Below are 20,656 nucleotides of genomic sequence, written 5' to 3' on the forward strand. Positions count from 1 at the left end.
TGAGTTCTCATTAGAATCTTTTTTTTTTCTTTTTTTTGAGACGGAGTCTCACTCTGCCACCCAGGCTGGAGTGCAGCGGTGCGATCTCGGCTCACTGAAACCTCCACCTCTTGGGTTTAAGGGATTCTCCTTCCTTAGCCTCCCAAGTAGCTGGGATTACAGGTGCCCCCCACCCACCCTGGCTACATTTTTTTTGTACTTTTTTTTAGTAGAGAGAGGGTTTCGCCATGTTGGACAGGCTGGTCTCAAACTCCTGACCTCAGGTGAGTCACCTGCCTCAGCCTCCCAAAGTGCTGGGATTAGTAGGCATGAGCCACCATGCCAGATCCAGTTTTTTCTTTTCTTTTTTTTAATAGTTGCATTCAATGATAATTTTCTATTTCAATTTTCCGTAAGACAATATTATAATACTTTATAAAAATATTAAGTTTAGGCTACCATTATTCATTTTTAAAAAGTGGGCTAGAAGGCTCTTTTTGCTAACTTCCTTCTTTTGGTAAAGGTTAACTTCCACATTAAGACATTGAAGATGAAAAGCTGTTGGAAAAAATCTTCAAATGTACAAATTTGTTTATTTTTCTTGGCAATTTAAAAATCAGAACAATTTAAAATGAATATACATTAAGTTAGTGTTTTATCCGTACTATACAATTGTTATGATATAAGGAACTGCTCTATTCAGTTGAAACCTAATGAATACCATCAACATTTCCTGGCTTACTTTCCTGATCAGATTTAGCATATACACATAATTTTGTTACCCTTTTGAATATGCTTAGAAAAATGACAATATCACAGTTCACATAAAGCCCTTTAGAAATCTCATTCACAAGTAAATAACGACAGCACTCTTCTTAGGAAGACCCTCTTGACAGAGAAAGTCAATACTAAACAGGTTACATAAACAGAAAAAACAACCACAATTTTGAGTACCAGAAACATTACCAACTTGCATGAAGTCCATCTGTCACATGTCTAAATGGTTTGAATTTGAACATATATGCCATGGCACAGAATTTCAAATTTAATGATTACATCAGGTAAATAATGATAGTTAACAATTATATCCTGAAAATAGAAGAACCTAATATAAGGAAGGCTTAATTTCAGGTGCGACTGTATGATAGTATTTTATAGCATATACACCAGACGTTCATTTTATTTGCCAGGTTCATTTTTCCCTTTACTAGACACTTAAACCACTAATGCTGCTATTCAAATTTGTAGTTTGAAATTTTTGAGTTACTCTTAAAAATCAGTCTGTCTTTGTGTGTTTTACTTTTGGGTAAAATCTGTCCCCTTTTCACCACTGTTAATATTCAGAATAAGTTTTCCTCCCCAAATCAACTATTTATTATATTCTAAAAGGAAAAAATATGACCACCATTAGGCAGACTTTAAAAGTGAATCTAGAGTCAAACATGATTTGAAAAGTGAAGTTCTAAAAATGTTTCGCATAAAAGCCGTATCCCACCAGAATGAATGTGAAGCCATAACACTTCATTATTTTGAACAAATAATACCCATTTAGTGTATAAGTTATACCTTATAACTCTTAAAAGTCTCAGAACATAGCTAAGTGAAGAGCTTTGAGTGCCAGCAAAGCCAACTTTTTTTTTTATTAATCAACCTACTAGCCATCTAACTTGCACTGGATAGAAGGCGTTTTGCTCTGCCAGCCACAGACCACAATCCCAAAGATGCAAGCAAAGAGCATAAGGGTGTTACATACCAACTGCTTATATAGATGGATATCATTTTGCTACATTGAAACAGAAAAAGATTGTTTTGCCTCTCAGTTTAAAAAGGACAATAAGAAGGCATGATTCAAATTACAAAAAGACAATCCACAAGAACCAAAACTACCTTACACATGCGCATATGTCAATTATCCTATAGAAACTAATGTATTTGATATGCTACATAACACCACCCAAGCTCTTGGAGATCACCTAATGTGTTATTTAAACTCTGTGCTTAGGTGAATATTTCACTTAAAAGCACAGGTTTCGTTGGATAAAAATAAGAGCTTGAAACTTCATAGCCCTAAGGCCCTGTTTTTTGCTTGCTTCTTAAGCACAATACTTTTCCCCAGTTGATGGATAGAAAGTACAAAAGGGAGTCGTAAGTGGGGTAGCACGTCCCTGGAAAAGAATGAGATATCAAAGTTTGAAAATTGAGTTCCCGTTTTAAAGGTTGAGTTATTTAATTCTCAGTGATTCCGGGTACTGGTAAATGTTTTTACTTGGAATGTACATCCTTGAATAATACATTGTAAAAATGCCTAGAAAATGGGTTATGAACAAAGCCATTTTCTACCATTATATACTAATAAAACAAAGTAAAACAAATGTATTTATACACTCTATGCTTTATAAAACTACCATGATATCAGTTTTGCCTGTGGAATTTTTATGAGAACCTTTTCATGTTTTACTTACTCACACCAGACCACTTAATCATCCCATTTAGTCCCCAATCATTAGCAGGCTTACTGACTTAACTTGATTACAACATAAAATTTAAAATAACAATTTATTAAAAACAAATGATGAAGAAAATTCTTTGGAAGGTTTTCTCTTATGAATCTCTGTGCAAAATTTGGAAGACCTGATATACTCAGTTATTTGGCATAAAAGAGATTATACAATTCAAATTATGACTTCTCTCTTCCATTGTCACTCTTATGTTTTATCCCAGTAGTAGACTTAATAAAATAGCCATCTTATTTAGCTACCTCCTCCACTTTAGCTTTAAATACAATTGTTTTGTCAAGTTTCATTGACTCGTTCTTTCTTCATCTTCACAATTCTCAAAGCTACCACCCAAGTCAAGGCCCTCCTTGTCTGATACCTGGATGAGGACAAAATATGTTGAGTATTTACTTCAACTTTTGCATCCTTTTGATACCACAATGCACCACAACACTTTCAGATGAATCTTCCTCATACATTGTTTTCCTCAGTTCATTCTTCTGCTTAATAAAGTGGCCGGGCGCGGTGGCTCACGCCTGTAATCCCAGCACTTTGGGAGGCTGAGGCGGATGGATCACAAGGTCAGGAGATCGAGACTATCCTGGCCAACATGGTGAAACCCCGTCTCTACTAAAAATACAAAAATTAGCCGGGCGTGGTAGCGGTGCCTGTGGTCCCAGCTCCTCGGGAGGCTGAGGTAGGAGAATGGCGGGAACCCGGGGGGCGGAGCTTGCAGTGAGCCAAGATGGCGCCGCTCACCCCAGCCTGGGCCACAGAGCGAGACGCCGTCTCAAAAAAAAAGAAAAAAAAGAATAAATAAAGCAACCTAGTGATAACATCATTTATCGAAATGCCTCTTATTCTAAGTCTTCCTTAATCTCTTTCCACCCAATCGTACAGTATAGTCTCTTCTAATCTGTTTTTAAGTAGCTAGGGATTTGAATGTATAATTCCTTAAGATCAGCATAAATCATATAACTTAAAGCAGGGATCTGGAAACTATGGCCTGTGGACGAAATCTGGCCTATCATTTGTTTTTATATGTCCTTATGGGCTAAAAAAAAAAAGAAGTCAAAAGAATAGTATTTTGTGATGTGTAAAAATTATTTAAAATTCAAATATATATATATATAAATCATGTACCATCAATGGATTTTTATATATAAATACATACATATATCTTTTTTCTTCCTTATTTAGTAATGTACATTAGCCATGTTACACTCTACTATAATGAGCTATTATAAACATGAATCTCTTTTTAGCAAAATTAGAGAAAGTATTTTTAGGCCGGGCGCAGTGGCTCATGCCTGTAATCCCAGCACTTTGGGATGCCAAGGTGGGCAGATTACCTAAAGTCGGGAATTAGAGACCAACCTGGCCAACATGGTGAAACCCTGTCTCTAGTAAAAATACAAAAACTAGCCTGGCGTGGTGGCAGGCACCTGTAATCCCAGCTGCGTGGGAGGCTAAGGCAGGAGAATTGCTTGAGCCTGGAAGGCAGGCTCACTTTAAGTGAGCCGAGATTGCGCCACTGCACTCTAGCCTGGGCCATAGAGCACGACTGTGTGTGTGTGTGTGTCTCTCTGTCTCTGTCTCTCTCTCTCTCTCTATATATATATAAAATGAATATATATAAAAAATGAATATGTATATATATAAAAGCAATATATATATTCATTGAAACCCACTAATATTTCAGATTTAGTGAAACATAACAGAAGAAATGGGAATGGGAAGAGGAATCATATACTTAGAACAAAAGATGAATTTACTGAGAGAGAAAGGTAAAAGAGAGCAAAAGGGAACAGTATGTAGAGACATAGATGGAGAAAAACTGAATCGGAATTGTTAAGGGTATATAGAAGCAGTATTCCCACATTTAGCTATCTCCTCCCCTGTGGCTTCTTCTCCTTATTAAAACAAAAACAAAAACATTACTTTTTGGCTCTTTTTTGTAAGATTTAATTATTCATCTCAGTTAACCCTCACAACAACCCTAATCAAGACAATAATACTATTCTAAGTTATAGATGAGGAATAAAACTGAAAGATAGTGACCAAGAGATGGACCTGTAATCCTAACTTTGGTACGATGCTAACAACAGTTATTCTAACACCACCTTGGTTTTATTCTTCTTCAATATTATCCTTCTTACGAGTGTATATTTAGATCTTTAGAAAATCACACATTTCAAAAATTACTGTAGAATACTGTCATGTTGAAACTCAGCTTGCCTCTTACACTTAAAGGCCTCAAGATCTTGTAAAATGCAGGGGTTGATTTTCACTTAAGAGTCTCTTGTCAGGGAGAGTAATAGAGATTTTTGTTGACATCGGGAAATAAACTACAATGGTAGGTTTCAAGGCTATTGACTGGTGAATAAATATCATTCTAATAGTGAACATTTATTGGCCTCTTATTAGGTTTCAGTCATTCTTTCCTCACAATAATCCTGAAGGGTATATACAGTTATTATCCCTATTTGCATCATAGATCATTGCATCACAGAAAGGTTTAAAGTAACTTGCCAAAAGTTATAGAGGTAGTTGAGTGGGGGAGCTGGAATGTGAACCTCAATGATCCAACTCCAAAGCCATGCAATTAACCACTATGCTAGGCTGAGTACATTTTTTAAGAACCTAAATGTATGAGACTTATAAGCAGCTAAACATATTAGACTTAAATTTGTGGATTCCATTTTCAAAAGACAACGAATCCCCTTCTCTTGCAGAGGCAACAATTTGAACATATAAGACTATTGAAATGTATAAAATGCTATCTTTGAAGACAAAGCCGCAGAGCATCCCACCCAGCAAACACACATATGCACACATATACGTGTACAAAAGCATGCACAGATAATTACAACCACAGTGGTAAGATGTGCTCCTGTAGTCAGAAAAACACCACACTGCATTATGATGCTTATCAACACCTACCAGTAAATAGAAACTCTTCCTATGATAAACTGCATGTTTTGACTGTAGAGGAGTTGCTTTAAGTTCAAGAAGTGTCTTTTCTTCAGGCAACGCTCACAACCGGCTTTCCTCATCATAAGATCTTGGTACTGTTAACATAAAATGGTTGCTATCATTAGTGGCTGTGAATGGTGCATAATGAACACACAGCCTCGGGTAGCCACGATTCACGTAGTCCCCAAACACTGATGAGCACAGAGATTGAGCTATCTTTTCAACCTTATTACTGCTTTTAAGTCGATTTCCAGATATAAGAGGTTCCTGGAATGAAAAGGAGGAACCTCACTGCTGCTGGCACGTTTGGCAGTAAATTGCCTTGGGCGTTTTATCAACACAATGCACTGCATTTCCCAGGAACTAGGCTATTTTCAAAAACAAATTCTAAAATTATATTGTAATATTTAGACATTCTTTTGGAGGTCAGTGTAATGACACCAGGTACATTATACCATGATGTAAGATGCTTAAAGACAAAGTTACGTGTTATCACTACGAGATAATTTTATAGGAATTTCTCATTTCTAAGAAACACTGTTTTCCCCCATGTAGGGATTCTGACACCAGAATACATCTTAGCATGAAATCACATGTAAATGTGTACATTTAATCAGGTGACACCCTCCCCCAAATGTTGATTTTAATTCAAAGGTACCTTTTGAAAGAAGGTCTCTTAAAATGGAAGAAGCGAAATAATCTAATACTGGTATGGCATAGACATAGTTTTTAAAAATTAAAAAATGCTTTTTCAGTGTTTCCCAGTCCTGTTAAGATATAACATGTTTGCCCAGATCACGTGGAATGCTCGCCACCTCCTCTTGACAAAGCATGAATAATGGCAGCAACCACACATCTTGTCTGTCTTGCTGCCAAAACCATCACCCTGTGATGTAGTGAGAATTAAAAGTTCAAAACCTTCAACTCAGTCGATTGGAAAGTTTTCATTTGAAGTAAATTCTATTGTGGCCCCATAACCTACATTTTAAAGCACATTAAACAAGGCTGTTTTAGCCTTGATGAGCTGACAACTGTAAAACATTCATAAGAACACAATTGCAGTCTTGATAAATGCTTCCACTGTGTAATCTATCGTAGCAATGATCTACGCATTACAACTACTTCTTAAAGTCCCAAAACATCACAAAATCACATTGTTTACATAAACACACACACATATATAGATTACATATATATCTAAGGATGTAATAGTAGGCCTTACTCTTAGCTTTAGATTGATGCCCTTCACTTTTATTATCAGGGAATTTTTCCTTCCATACTGTTATAATTATTTAATACGAATAACTTCATTTTTCCATCCATCAAACAGCAGTACTCACCACGAATGCAAAGAACCCTAAAACAATCAATCTTGATAGTCAAGAAAATGTTAATCATCATATGCACTCTGGTACATTATCAACTTCTAATGTATTGTTTTCCTTTTTCTCAAATACTAAAAAAAAAAAAAAAAAAAAAAAAAATGTAAACTGGATTACCTAAAAGATTTCTTATAACATAGCTACCAAAATGATTAAGTAAGGAAAAAAAGAAGCAACCTTGTGTTCTTTCAAGATTAAAGTTCCAACATTTGTAATGTCAAGTGTAGATTCAGTAATAAGTGAAATGTTCTCCTTTTATCTTAATCTTCATTTAATACATTAAACATATACATATCAGGACATTAGGTTATAGAAAATGTTTCTAAAAGTACTTTCCAAAGTATACCCCTATAGACCTCTAGATGGCAAGCTTTAGTAAATTTTTATGACTGGCCTGAATTCAGTTTCTTAGCAATTCTGTGTAATCCACCTATTGAAATGATTTTCAGTTTAATAAGCTACTCAGATACATATGTGCTTTTAAGGAACAAAGCATTAAAAAGTGAATTACATTTTTTTTCTAAAATTTAATCTTTTTCTTTGTGATTACCTAATTGTAAAAAGATGGTGTTCCAGTGACTTCTAGCAGTGTCTCTTTGGTGTGCTGGATGTTCTGGAAAAGTTTTACCTAATTAATGATTTCAACTGGCTTCTAAAATGAACTATTCCTTTATAATGATAAAGATTAGTTACAGCTTTTGTTATAGGAATTTTGCAGATCTCAAAGGATAATAATAAAAGTCCTTTGAGAAACATAAAGTAGAAGATAGGTGTGTGAGTCTGTCATTAGAATCTTCTCCACCTCAAATATGTCCTTTACAAAACAAATATCTCACATGGCCAATTTCCAAAGAGTACATGTTTTTATAAGATATCATACATGTCTGTTTAATTCTATAATCACTGCTATTCCTTTAATCAAGGTTAGTTATATTTATTTTCAATGCTAATTATATTCAAGGGTTATCACGGATGAACTGAAATAAAATTAGTAGGAGGTGATAATTAAAATAAGTGTGCAAGTGGCATCAAAACGGACAAGTTCACTTTGTGTATAATATTATTAGCAATAATGTTGAAGAATAAAATCCAGTTATAGCTGGGTACACACGTTAAAGTTGTACAATCTCCTAAAGTTAACACTGCTCTGGGAAATTCCTAGCAGACTGAATATTGCAGAACCCTCTATTCTAAAAGATGATTCCTCCCCCATATACATGATAACTACAGGGACAATATTTTATTGTGATATAATACTGGCTGCCGACTACAACTGGGTATCTGACCCAATTGGCATAAGCATTTGACAAAAGCTGGGACAAAGTTCTTTTCAAATTCCAACTTTTGTCACCAGGCTGGGTCCCCGACCCAATATGGATAAATAAGAGTGTTTTCTAAAGATTTATAAAACTGTGAAAAAGGAGAACAAGTATCTCTCCAGTGGCTGAGGCTTCTCTCCAGTGACTGAAACTATAATATATATACATTTTATGAGTTAGTGGCAACCACATTTTCCTCCTGTGGGGGCTGGAGAAGTTGAGGAAACTGAATGAAAGACAAAGAGAAATATTAAAGCAGGTGGATGGAGTTTCTTGGGAATTTGGCTCCTGATTTCAGTTGTTTCTGAGGCTGAGCCTTCTTATCTTCCAAATTGTGAGAGAGTCTAGCAGCCACTTATTAAGTTACCAATTTGCTTAAGCTTGGACAAGTTCTATTTTGAACAGTTGAAACCAATGGAATCTTAACTAATGCTCTTTGTTCTTTTTTAGCTGTGTTTTGAAGGAAAATCATTTTAGAGCTAAATTAAGTTGCTAGGTTTCTAATTCGTAGTTATACAAATACTGAGAGTGAATTCATCTTTTAAAAATATGACAGATGCAAGATATATACCTTCTTATAAAATCCAAGCACTTTAATTATTAATGGGTAATAAATAAAACAGTACCTTTAACTTAAGAGACTTCCATGCAAAAACAACAACATTGTGCCATAGAAATGTAAAGAGAACCCAAATGAAGAGAGATGAGATTTTCTTTTATTTATAATTATAAATATAAATCTGTTCTTTTGCAAAATATGTGCATTTTTCATCCAAGAAATACACAAAGATTGATCAAATAGTGCAGGTTAAACTACAATGAAATATAAAAGGGAAACTGGCTTGAGTTTGGCTCTCTAATTCATAAGCCCCAGATGCTCTTTCAAAACTCCTTATAACTCACATTCTTTTCAGGCCTTAGACTTCCTCTTTTTCAATGCAAAACTTTGAGTGTTGCTTTGCAAATGCTTCTTAGATGCTCACAAAATGTCTTTTAATTTTGGATGGTAACAACTGCCGATGGTTTTTACTAGGAGTTCCTAAAGCCCGGCAACATAGAGAAAACCTGCCTGAGAACAAAGTCAATTCACGAGACGTGAAACAGGTGAAGAGAGAGGCAGTGTCACGAGGATATCACTTGAGCACATGGATCCACTCATGCCCGAAGCCTGTCCTGCCGTTTGTCTTTACGTTTATGTGAGCTAATAATTTTCCATTTCCCCCAAACTAGCGTGTATACAATTTTATTAGGAACCAAAATAGGCTTGACAAAGACAGAGTCAAACCCTACTATCTGACTCATGCTTTTCAATGAATCTCATTCTTCATGGTTGCAAAAGGCAGAATTCACAAATAGAAGAAAAAAAATTGTCTTTAAATAATTAATATAGATGTATTAGTCCACTCTCACGCTGCTATAAAGAACTGCCTGAGACTGGGTAATTTATAAAGGAAAGAGGTTTAATTGACTCACAGTTCCACAGGGCTGGGAAGCCTCAGGAAACTTACAATCATGGCAGAAGGGGAAGCAAATACGTCCCTCTTCACACATGGCAAGAAGTGCTGAGCAAAAGAGGGAAAAGCCCTGTATAAAACCATCAGATCTCGTGAGAACTCACTCACCGTCACAAAAACATCACCACAGGGTTAACCACCTGCATGATTCAATTATCTCCACCTGGTCCCTCCCTCAACACTTGGGGATTATGGGAACTACGATTCAAGATGAGATTTGGGGGAGGGACAGAGCCAAACCATATCATTAGACGTGTAGAGGAAACCTTAATATATTGATGTCTGGATGGAATCACACACATAGAAACAGCACACATTTCCACAGATCACATATAGAGATGATTGTGTTCAAAATGTTATTGGCATACAGTGATTGACAGAATAAAGCTTTCAGAAATCTTGAGGAACTTAAAGAAAAAGTAGATTAAAACTTAAAACATAAAATATCAAAAAGATTTATCTTTTGCAACATAAAATTAGAGTCCCACCTAACAAATCTTCAAGTGAAAAATACAGAGGAGTTTTAGATTACAGCAGAGATGTTCAGAATAATTAATGCAACTTAACTGAAGTATACATTAATAACATTTTGACTATTTTTCCTCGGTTTCCATGTTCTGTAATGTGCTAAACTCTAGGTACCAAAATATTCATAAATTTAATATTTGTGGAAAAGTATAATTGAAAGATTATATTAAGCATACTTAGGTAAAAACTGGCTAGAAAAAGAGACACTTCTGGAAAAAATTTAAAAAGAGACATGGGCGACTGGATTAAGAAAATGTGGCACATATACACCATGGAATACTATGCAGCCATAAAAAAGGATGAGTTTGTGTCCTTTGTAGGGACATGGATGCAGCTGGAAACCATCATTCTTAGCAAACTATCACAAGAACAGAAAACCAAACACCGCATGTTCTCACTCCTAGGTGGGAACTGAACAATGAGATCACTTGGACTCGGGAAGGGGAACATCACACACCGGGGCCTAACATGGGGAGGGGGGCGGGGGGAGGGATTGCATTGGGAGTTATACCTGATGTAAATGACGAGTTGATGGGTGCAGCACACCAACATGGCACAAGTATACATATGTAACAAACCTGCAAGTTATGCACATGTACCCTAGAACTTAAAGTATAATAATAAAATAAAATAAAAATTAAAAAAAAAAAAAAAGAGACATGGGCCAGAGACCTGAACCAAACTTCTTGACCTGTCAACTGCAAGAGACACTGTCTTGGATAAATTGCCTCATATCTCTAAGTCTCAGCTTCCTCATCCCTAAAATTGGATTGATATAATAGATAGTTGTGTGCTGTCTCCCCAGCAGCCTTTCCTAGAAACTATCCACCAACCATATGAGATCTGCAACACTCCAACTCCACTTGGTTGTTGCAAGTAAAGAAACATGATCCTGGTCTGTCTATCAGGCCCATCACTGAAATTCATGAACCAGAGAGGGCAGAGGGTCGTCAACAGCCAAAGCTGGAAGACGAGAGCTAAGAAGCTGCTCTTGATGACAGTTACTATCAAACAAAGAAAGGAAGCCTGCAATAAGAAAGATGCTGATAGAGAGATACAGCTAAGAAATAGTGAGTCATGTTCTGATATCCAAGTCACTGTGAGCTCATCTGCAATACCTGTTGCTTGGTTTTCCAACCTTTCCTTGAAATCACTAGGCAGCACTCTTTCTTTCCTTCATCTTATAAGTTGGCATCTATCACTTTCTGCCAAGAAAACTCCTAATCTGATTAGCTTCTCTAATTTCATGTAAGTTTTTTTTTGAAATAAAAGATGAATGTAACAAGACTTTAACAACTTTGAAATACTACCCAAATATAAGACAGAGTTACAGTGGTTATTATCTATAACTAACTCCAAATGTTAGAGGGACTGTCACATTAAAAAAAAAAAATGATTTCTTAGTAGTAGTAGTTTCAAATGGCAACACCAGAGAAAATGGTTTGGTGAAATTTAAAGGAAAGAGGATTTCAGCTCTGTGTGAGAAAGGAAGTTTTAAAAACTGGAGTTTTCTCCTCTTTTAGTGTTCAATTTTAAGATTGTATGGCCCTACATCTCCAAGACTCTGTTCCAAAGACTGAATTCCTTCTAATTTACAAAAATATTTCTTTAGCTCTATTTTTCTTTGGACAAAAACCCACCCTTTCAAGTTCTGTATCACCTTTGTTTTAATATAGAAGGACACATAGCATACATTATTGATAGATGCACATACACGCATATTACTTACATACATTTTAATTTAATCTAAATTTATTTATCTAATATACATATATAGTTCCTAAACCAGTGTTTCTCAAAATGGTAAAATCAATGATTCATTGCATTTTTTTCCCCCAGCAACTACATTTCCTTCTTTAGGCAAGAGCAAACAATTATGATTTGAGGGAATCATCCAACCCGAATCTTTGGCCATGTTTTACAGGTGAAGGTGAATCCTGGGCTGGAATTGTTCAAGTGTAGAGGACACAATCTCTATTAAGCCCATTTATGTACTGAATTTCCTGCTCGTAGAAATTGCTAAAGAGACAGACACAATACCCAAATTAGACCAATTAATGCAAATATCAGAAAGTTGCTCTGCACCAATTAAAGGGGCCATCAGGACCTTTGCTGGGAATTCTGGGACCAAGATTCATTTTCTCCCATTGTAAGCATTTGGCCTTGAGATCTACTGGCAGTTTTTATGTGACCATGGGGGAAACAATGACAGAGTAAGGGCTAATATCTTAGAAACGGAGTAAAGAAATGAACCCAACTGGGTCATTGGTGACCAGGTTGAGTCACTAGATTAAACCTAATATTAAACCTGACAAAGGTCACTTTTATATTTCCATTACGTGTTTAAGATAGTTTGAGTTTAGATGTCTTTAACTTGTAACTGAAAGCATGCTAAATAATGCAAGTGAGGAGATTAGAGGACAAGATTGCTACACTCATTTGTTTGTTTTATTTTAGACATGGGATCTCACTATGTTGCCCAGGCTGGAGTGTAATGGTTATTCACAGGTGTGATGATAACACACTTCCACCTCAGCCTACCTAGTAGCTTGAAAAACAGGGAAGTGCCACTATGCTCAGCTTTCAAAGTGCCGCTACTATATTTTTTCAACTGCCACATATCTGTGCACTCAGACATTTTACTGTAGTGACAACATTCACAAAATCCACCATAGCAAGGGTTGAGATGGAAAATTTTAAAAAATAAATATTTAAAAGTTTGCATAAAATATTTACTGACCTGTCCATGAACTATGAATTGCCTGCTAAACTGACTGAAGAAAATTCTGAAAAGTCTGAAACTCTAGGTAAAATTATGTAATACATAAAATTTGGCTTCAAAGCCGTATTCATCCCCTATCACTCTCAATCAACATGCTCCCCTCCAAAAAAGACACATACAGAATATTTATCTTTGCCCATCAGTAGCCAACACGTATTATGAATACTCTATGAATTCCAACATTTTTTTTTTCTGCAAGATCTTCATCTGGAAAAGCAATGGAGTGGGGAAGAATTTTTATGTTTTAATTCCCAGAGTTATCTACACTCTAAGAGTGGATGCCTATGTATACTGATAGGAGATACACTCCTGCAACAGAAGTTTATAAGGACAATTATAACGGAATATAGTACAAACTACTGTAGTAGATCTGAATCTCACAAACCACCAACTCAGGTATAAAATTTAAAAAAACAAAAATAACTTTCTTTTTCCATCACTTAATTTAATTTCTACCTTCATTCCTCATTCTGCCCCATGACAAAAAATCTGACTATATTTTTGCTTACTCTCTGCCTTCTACTATTATCTTCCAAGAGCAGGGGAGAGGAAGTTGTAGATGCCGAAACTAATTTTAAAAATAGTTCCAGGAGGCCAGGCGTGGTGGCTCATGCCTGTAATCCTAGCACTTTGGGAGGCTGAGGTGGGTGGATCACCAGAGGTCAGGAGTTTGGGACCAGCCTGGCCAACATAGTGAAACTCTGTCTCTACTGAAAATACAAAAATTACCTGGGTGCTAACTGAGTGCTAATTGAGAATTCTCTGTTAATCTTATTGCTACATCTAGCAGAAGCTTTATCTTAATCTAACATTCTATTTAAAGCCTCACTGTACCAAAATAATAGGGGAGTTTGGATAGACTTGGAAGGACAATGCTCAGGAAAGTGAGTAATGCGTGAAATCTCCAACATCAGTGATTAGAAGGCAGGAAACATAAAATTCACCGTATGCTAATGGAATGATTCAGAAAAGGGGAGAGAAAGGAAGGAATGCTTTTCAAAGAGAATGTCTGAGAACCATAATTTGCATATAGTTTCCAGAAAACAGGTTTGATAAAGCAAGAACAGAAGATAATGAGCTGGGACATTTTCTCCTCTCCTGCAAGTCCGTGCAACCTCATCAAGATCAAACATAACCTGGCCTGGCTAGAAGTCAATTGGTAAAATAAATTATCAAAAATGTAATTAAGTAAGCAGAGAGGCTTGGGCAAGCTTCTTGGACTTTCTCATATCAAAGCTGTAAAACTGGAGCTTTTTGGGGTCATTCTATCAAAATCACTAACAAAGCCTACATCTGGCTTGACTCTGAGCAAAGATCACTCCGGAATCAATTAGGGTAATTACAAACTAGTGGTGCACAAGGGCACATCTGTGGTTCATTGAGTAACACATAGTTAATCAACCTTTCTGAGTAATAAGTATGTAGAAAATCAAAATCCCTGGTGTCCATCTGTGCTTTGTCTTAAGCCCTGCTACTTAAAATCCGGTCTGGCTCTTTTTTGGATATGAAAGAGAAAATGTATGAAGGAGGAGAATGGACAACACAAGATGATTTTTGTGGCATGAGATGCCATTGGGGGGTCCACTTCCTATCACCACTAAACATTTTCTGTCTCAGAAGACTGTCTTTGTGCTCTAGTAAGAGAGCAAAACAAAATTAATCAATCAAAAGCAGCTAATCTAGAAACTGTATTGGTCAGTAAGCTAAATATGAGTTTTGATCCAAAACCCTAGCTCTTAGAATTTTTTACAAGAATGCTAATTTATTATCACTCCCCTTCTGAAGATACATTCTGAAAACTAAGTTTAAAAAATAATCCTTAGACGTTAACTTAGGTGAGCACTCCCTTTTATTTCCAGGATCTTTCAAGAGGCACAGTCCATGGAGTTCTTGCTAACCTAAGAGAGCAGAAAATACAACTCGTGATGGAATCCAGCCATCTCCAAATGATATTTCAGAGTCATTCTCCAATGTGTCTGGTTTTCCTGAGCACAGGTTTGTTACAGAAATAATAGCCAAAAACTATTTCTACTGGCCATGGGGAAGGGAAGCTAAGAGCTAATTATGAGTTTGGGTTAAACCATCAAAGTGTATAGATTTTTACCCAGCAACACAATTTCTAACCTAAACTACTTGGGGAATGAGCTCCTGGTGTCTATGGAAAGACTACCTTCTAATTGTTATTTAAAGCACTGGACAAATAAGCCAGAACTATTTTAAAGAACCCAAACAGCTCACATTCTTCACCTGCTGGGTATGCTTCTAACAAATTGGCATTAGCACACACCTTCCTCTGAATGGAAGAGAACAAAGAGAAAGAACAAACGAGATATAAAACAGAAAACAAAAATGCCCTAGGGTTGTTCTGAACTCCAACGGCTCAGCCCAGGTGAATGGTGCTTCATCAGCACAGCGGGAAGTTCCCAAACACACAGGTCCCATGCCCTAGAAAATGTCTCTGATGTGGCTCTCTAATCAAATTAAACAAGAATTTTAAAGAGAGGATGGAAGAAAAAAAGTGTCGTGATTTTTGGGAAGAATATTTCTTGCCCTGTCCGCTCTGGAATCAGTACTCTGGCACCACATAACTGTCTGGAGTTCTCTCCCAGCAAAACAAGACTGGAATTATTTACGATTTCATCGTGTCACATAACATGAGGCTACGATGCATAATAATCCACAAAAAGACGCCTCAGGTGACACAGATGGTAGCACCAATTGTTTAAGAAAAAAAATCCTGATCACAAGCTTTGCATTAAAACTGCTCTGAAAAATGAAATCATCATGAGAAGAAAATAGAACTTTGATTGAATAATAATTCTAAGTAAATGTCAATTTTCCCCATATCCAGATTCATCTTTGCTGTTAAACATGGCTTCTGCATAAAATAAGGAGCTCGTTCCTTATTTCACATGAATAGAGATTAAGCACTGTATGACCTTTTAAGAATCAAGACTCCCTGCAAGGTGTAGAAGGGGTCATATTTTAGAAAATAGGAGTACACGTATGTGCAGCTTATCAACATGCCATCATACTCTTCATATATGCACTGTTTCTAAGTGTTCAGTCTCTCAGATATGTGGGAAACAGAAGCCAACAAGCTAATACAGGGACAAAAAGATGCTGACTTCAGCTTAAAGATATGTTCTCATTTTTTTCATGGCCTATATGCAAGTGTTAGCTTATATAAAAATAACAGATACATACAGCATTTAAACAACCTTTCCTGAAATGGTTGCGATCTCATGCTGAGAATGTCATTTGTATAACCTTAATATTTAAGATGTCTCTGCAATTCTTTAGTTTCATGCCCTTTATATTCAACAATACACAGATGACAGTGAGAATATCAAATACAGCTGTCATGTTTGATACACAACCCAGGGTCCTTCGAAACCCTGGGTTCAGATGGATATAACCCTGTGTTCACTGCTACAGGCTTCCTGGGCAGGTCTCATCTCTGGGTCTGGCCCTGCCCTTTGCAAACCCATCGTAGCCTCTCTGTTATTCTCTTTCTGTCTGTCTGCTTCTAGAGAGCTAAGCCAAAGATTTCTCTTTTGTGAGTTTTTTTAGGTTTTGTTGCCTGCCGTTCCCAGTCTGCCCCTCTCTCATACTATCCATAAGCGATTTCGGCATCTCGCTGCCTTCCCTCCCTCGTGTGTGACTTGCCTTGTGAAGCTCACTTACAGCTCTACATTCTCCATGCGAGTTGACAGGCTGAGCTGTAGGATTTCATTTTTAGTGAGCATTGTGGTACTTGATGTCCCTGCTGATGTAAATAGAGCCCTGAAGTTTCTGGGGGAAAAATGGAGCCTTGTGAGTAATGGTAGAAGGCTTAAAGGAGATTAATGAACTAGTCCCACCCAGGAATTCTTCCCCAAATGTACCCAGAGTGAAAAGTTGGCATCCATGACCTGTTCAATTGATTCATTTTTCACCATGTTGAAGGGCAGTCATGGGAAAGGGAATAATGTTTAACAACCCCCATGGATTTCCAAGCTATTTTTGTATCCCCAAGCACAGCCAGGGCCTCTTCTCTCACCTATTGCCATCAATAATTATTTGTCAGAAAGCTTACAAGGCAGCAGAATGCCCCATGTTACAGACAGCTTTCATTTCTGCATCTCAAAATAATATGTTTAGTATTGTGAGTGGTCATCATGGTGTAAGGTGGGCCTGTGATTTCAGTCTTCTTCCATATGAAGACTCTCTCCTATATGTCTCTGGTGTGTACGGCTGGCTCCACACTCCCACTGAGTTATCATGTATGCAAAAGCAGTTCCTGAGAGCGTTAAAGATACCCATAACTTTTTTTAGCTGAAAGGGCTTTCCCCAGAGGCTAAATTTATAATCTAATAACATAATCATCATTTTTCATCTCCCTAATCAGACTTTCAGAAAAAGATGTTTCTGAAGCCAAATCTACAAGTTATGCAATACTTCTACACCATTAGTAAAGGAGAATGGCGCTAACACAGCTCCTGAGTTGTCATCTACAAGGCCATGTCCTTAGGTACTAACTTGGACTCATAATGAATTATACTCACATCCATATCCATTTAGCAGCACCACAATTCTGGCTCGCTATAATTGGAAATATGTCAATGAAGAGTTCTGAGAGATCTGTACAGACTATTCACATGATTCTTTGCATTTCTCTCCTATCAGGAGGATAATGTTTTTACAGCAGACAAAAACAACAAATGACTCTGGAACAGTAACTCAGCAGTGCTCAGTTACTGACTGAAAGCAGCTCGTTCAGGGATTGTACCAGTGCTGAAGAGAGATGAGAACTCCAGACGACTGCTGCAGTCAGCATTTTGACTCTTCTTTACAGATGGTGATGATGGTCTTCCTACATCCCAAGGCACATCGCCAGTGCTTTATGGGAAGAATTCTTCCAGATGTCTGTGAAATTATTTTCTTATTTAGGAATTCTTGGCAAAGATGTGGTAAAGTCCAAGGGCTTCACTATTTTTTACTTTGCCTGCCTTGTCAAATTCCATCGAAGTTGAATATTATCCTTTGCAACTTCTTGAGTATTCTGTATCATAGAGAGCCTTGTGCATAGTGGTGGAAGACTTTTAGGAGATTGATAAATTATTACCACAAAAAAATTCCTTCTCCAAAGGTCGTCATGCTGAAGGGGTAGAATGCTTGCTCTTTCGGTAACTTGATTTACAAGACACTCCACAGTACCAATTAATGGCAGCCCAAAAGATGTAAGTGAACATATGTAAGAGGCAGAAATCATGAAAATGCAGTAGGTTTTAAGGCCAGTCTAAGGTTCCTTAACCCTTGAGGGTCTGTCGGGCCTGATCTGCCTGTAGGGAATTGCTCTCTGGATAACTTCGAGAGGAAGTGAACTTGGGTAAGGCGATTTCGGAGCGAGGGCATTTGCTTTGTCATGAATAGGCTTCACCTTCTCAGCTCCTAAGTTTCCATATTTTAGTAGAGGATATCATGTGTGTCTATCTCTGAAAATTTCTGTCATCATTACTTTTCTAGTTATCTAAATGTGCTTAACAATTTAGGATTCTGCCTAGTTCTCAGTTTAAAAGAAACATATTATTGAACAAAAATGATAAAACATTAGTATTTTAACAATCCTTCATAGATATATAGAACCACACATTATGGTAAACATAAACATAGCATAACATTCACCAAGGGATAGAATAATGGGTAAGTTTATTAAACAAGATCCTATTTGCACATAAAAACAATAAGTAAAAATTCTTAAGCATTTATTCCATGCCAGGCACAGTTCAAAGTATTCTACGTGTATGTACACACTTAATACCCATAACAAAACTTACGAGGTATAGGCTATTTTCCACATTTATAGGTAAGAAAACTGTAGGATTTTGTAGGTTAGTATTTTGATCAACATCAAACTGTTAGTAAATGGAAAAGATGAGTTAAAAGTCAAGCAGTCTAGCTTTGGAGCATGCTACCTGAACTATTATTTTATACTGCCTATGGTCAAAGCAGTTGTACTGCTTTGCTTTTACCAGAGGTATTGCTGGACTAAGTTTACCAGTGACCATGGGTGTTACCAGCTATACTGTGGCAATAATGCTGCATAATAGACCACCCAAAACTTCAGTGGCATGTAAAAATTAGCATTGATTCTTAACATCACTGATTATCAAAGAACTACAAATCAAAACCACAATGAGATACCCTCTCATGCCAATCAGAATGGCAATTATTAAAAAATCAGGAAACAATAGATGCTGATGAGGCCGTGGAGAAATAGGAAGGCTTTTACACTGTTGGTGGGAGTGTAAACTAGTTCAACTATTGTGGAAGACAATATGGGAATTCCTCAAGGATCTAGAACCAAAAATACCATTGACCCAGCAATCCCATTATTGGGTATATACGCAAAGGAATATGTCATGCTACTATAAAGACACATGCACAGGTATGTTTACTGCGGCACTATTTACAATAGCAAAGCCATTGAACTAACCTAAATGCCCATCAGTGATAGACTGGATCAAGAAAATATGGTACATATACACCACGGAATCCCATGCAGCCATAAAAAGGAATGAGGTCATGTCCTTTGTAGGGACATAGATGAAGCTGGAAGCCATCATCCTCAGCAAACTAACAGAGGAACAGGAAACCAAACACCACATGTTCTCACTCATAAGTGGGAGTTGAATATTGAGAACACATGGACCCAGAGAGGGGAATATCACACACCAGGGCTTGTTAGGGGAGGGAATTTAGAGGATGGGTCAACAGGTAAAGGAAAAAAAAGAGCATTTATTCATCATGCATCAGTGGGACGTGGCTGATCTATACTAGGCTTGGCTGGCTTTGGCTGAGCTCATTCATCCTCTGCAGGGTGGTTGTGCTTCATATGCCTCACCACCATTCTTTGCTTGAATCTTGTTTGCCAAGGTTCCACTGGCCCAATGCAAGGCACATGGTAGAGGTCAAGAGTCAGAGTTGAAGCGCTCTATGAAAGGTATATGGCAATGAGTATGAGTACAGGGAGAAGTAAAGAATTGGGTCATTATTTGAATTGAGTTTAATTAGTTACAAGGAAAGTGAATTGGGTTGGAGCTAAATTTTATTCTACTCCATTCATTCATTTTTTTTTCAGTAAACTCCCTTCAGTTTCATATATAAGCACCATCTTTACATCTTGGGCATACCAAGATAAAATTCAGGGTTGCTCCTTCAAAAAGGCTTGCAATCTTATGGGTAAGATAAACAAGTCAACAGTTACAACACACCATAGTATTGTAAATAGTGTTATGAGAGCAAAAAACAGAGTCCCAGAAAAGGTTGTATTTAAGCTGAGGAAAAGCGAAAGGTTTGGGATGACTCCCTCAAGACGTTGTTTGTGCTGAATCCTGAAGTGTAGATGGTTTAGACTAGAGACTGAGAGTAGCAAATGTGCTTAAAGCATTCATTAGATGCACCAGGATGTCAAGAGATGAAGATATGAAAGTCAGACCATAAAGGGATGTGTATATCACCCTAAACAGCCCAAAATATATCCTAAAGGCAATGGGAGGCTATGAAAGATTTTAAGCAAATTACCAAATTTTGTATAAAAAGTATACACAATGACTGACAATTTTCTGATGGATACTTAAATAAGAAGGTAAGTGATATTATACAAAGGAAAGCCTTCTTCAATATGTCTTCATTTTTA

This window comes from Theropithecus gelada, chromosome 2, assembly GCF_003255815.1.
Source record: "Theropithecus gelada isolate Dixy chromosome 2, Tgel_1.0, whole genome shotgun sequence".
Classification (NCBI taxonomy): Eukaryota; Metazoa; Chordata; class Mammalia; order Primates; family Cercopithecidae; genus Theropithecus; species Theropithecus gelada.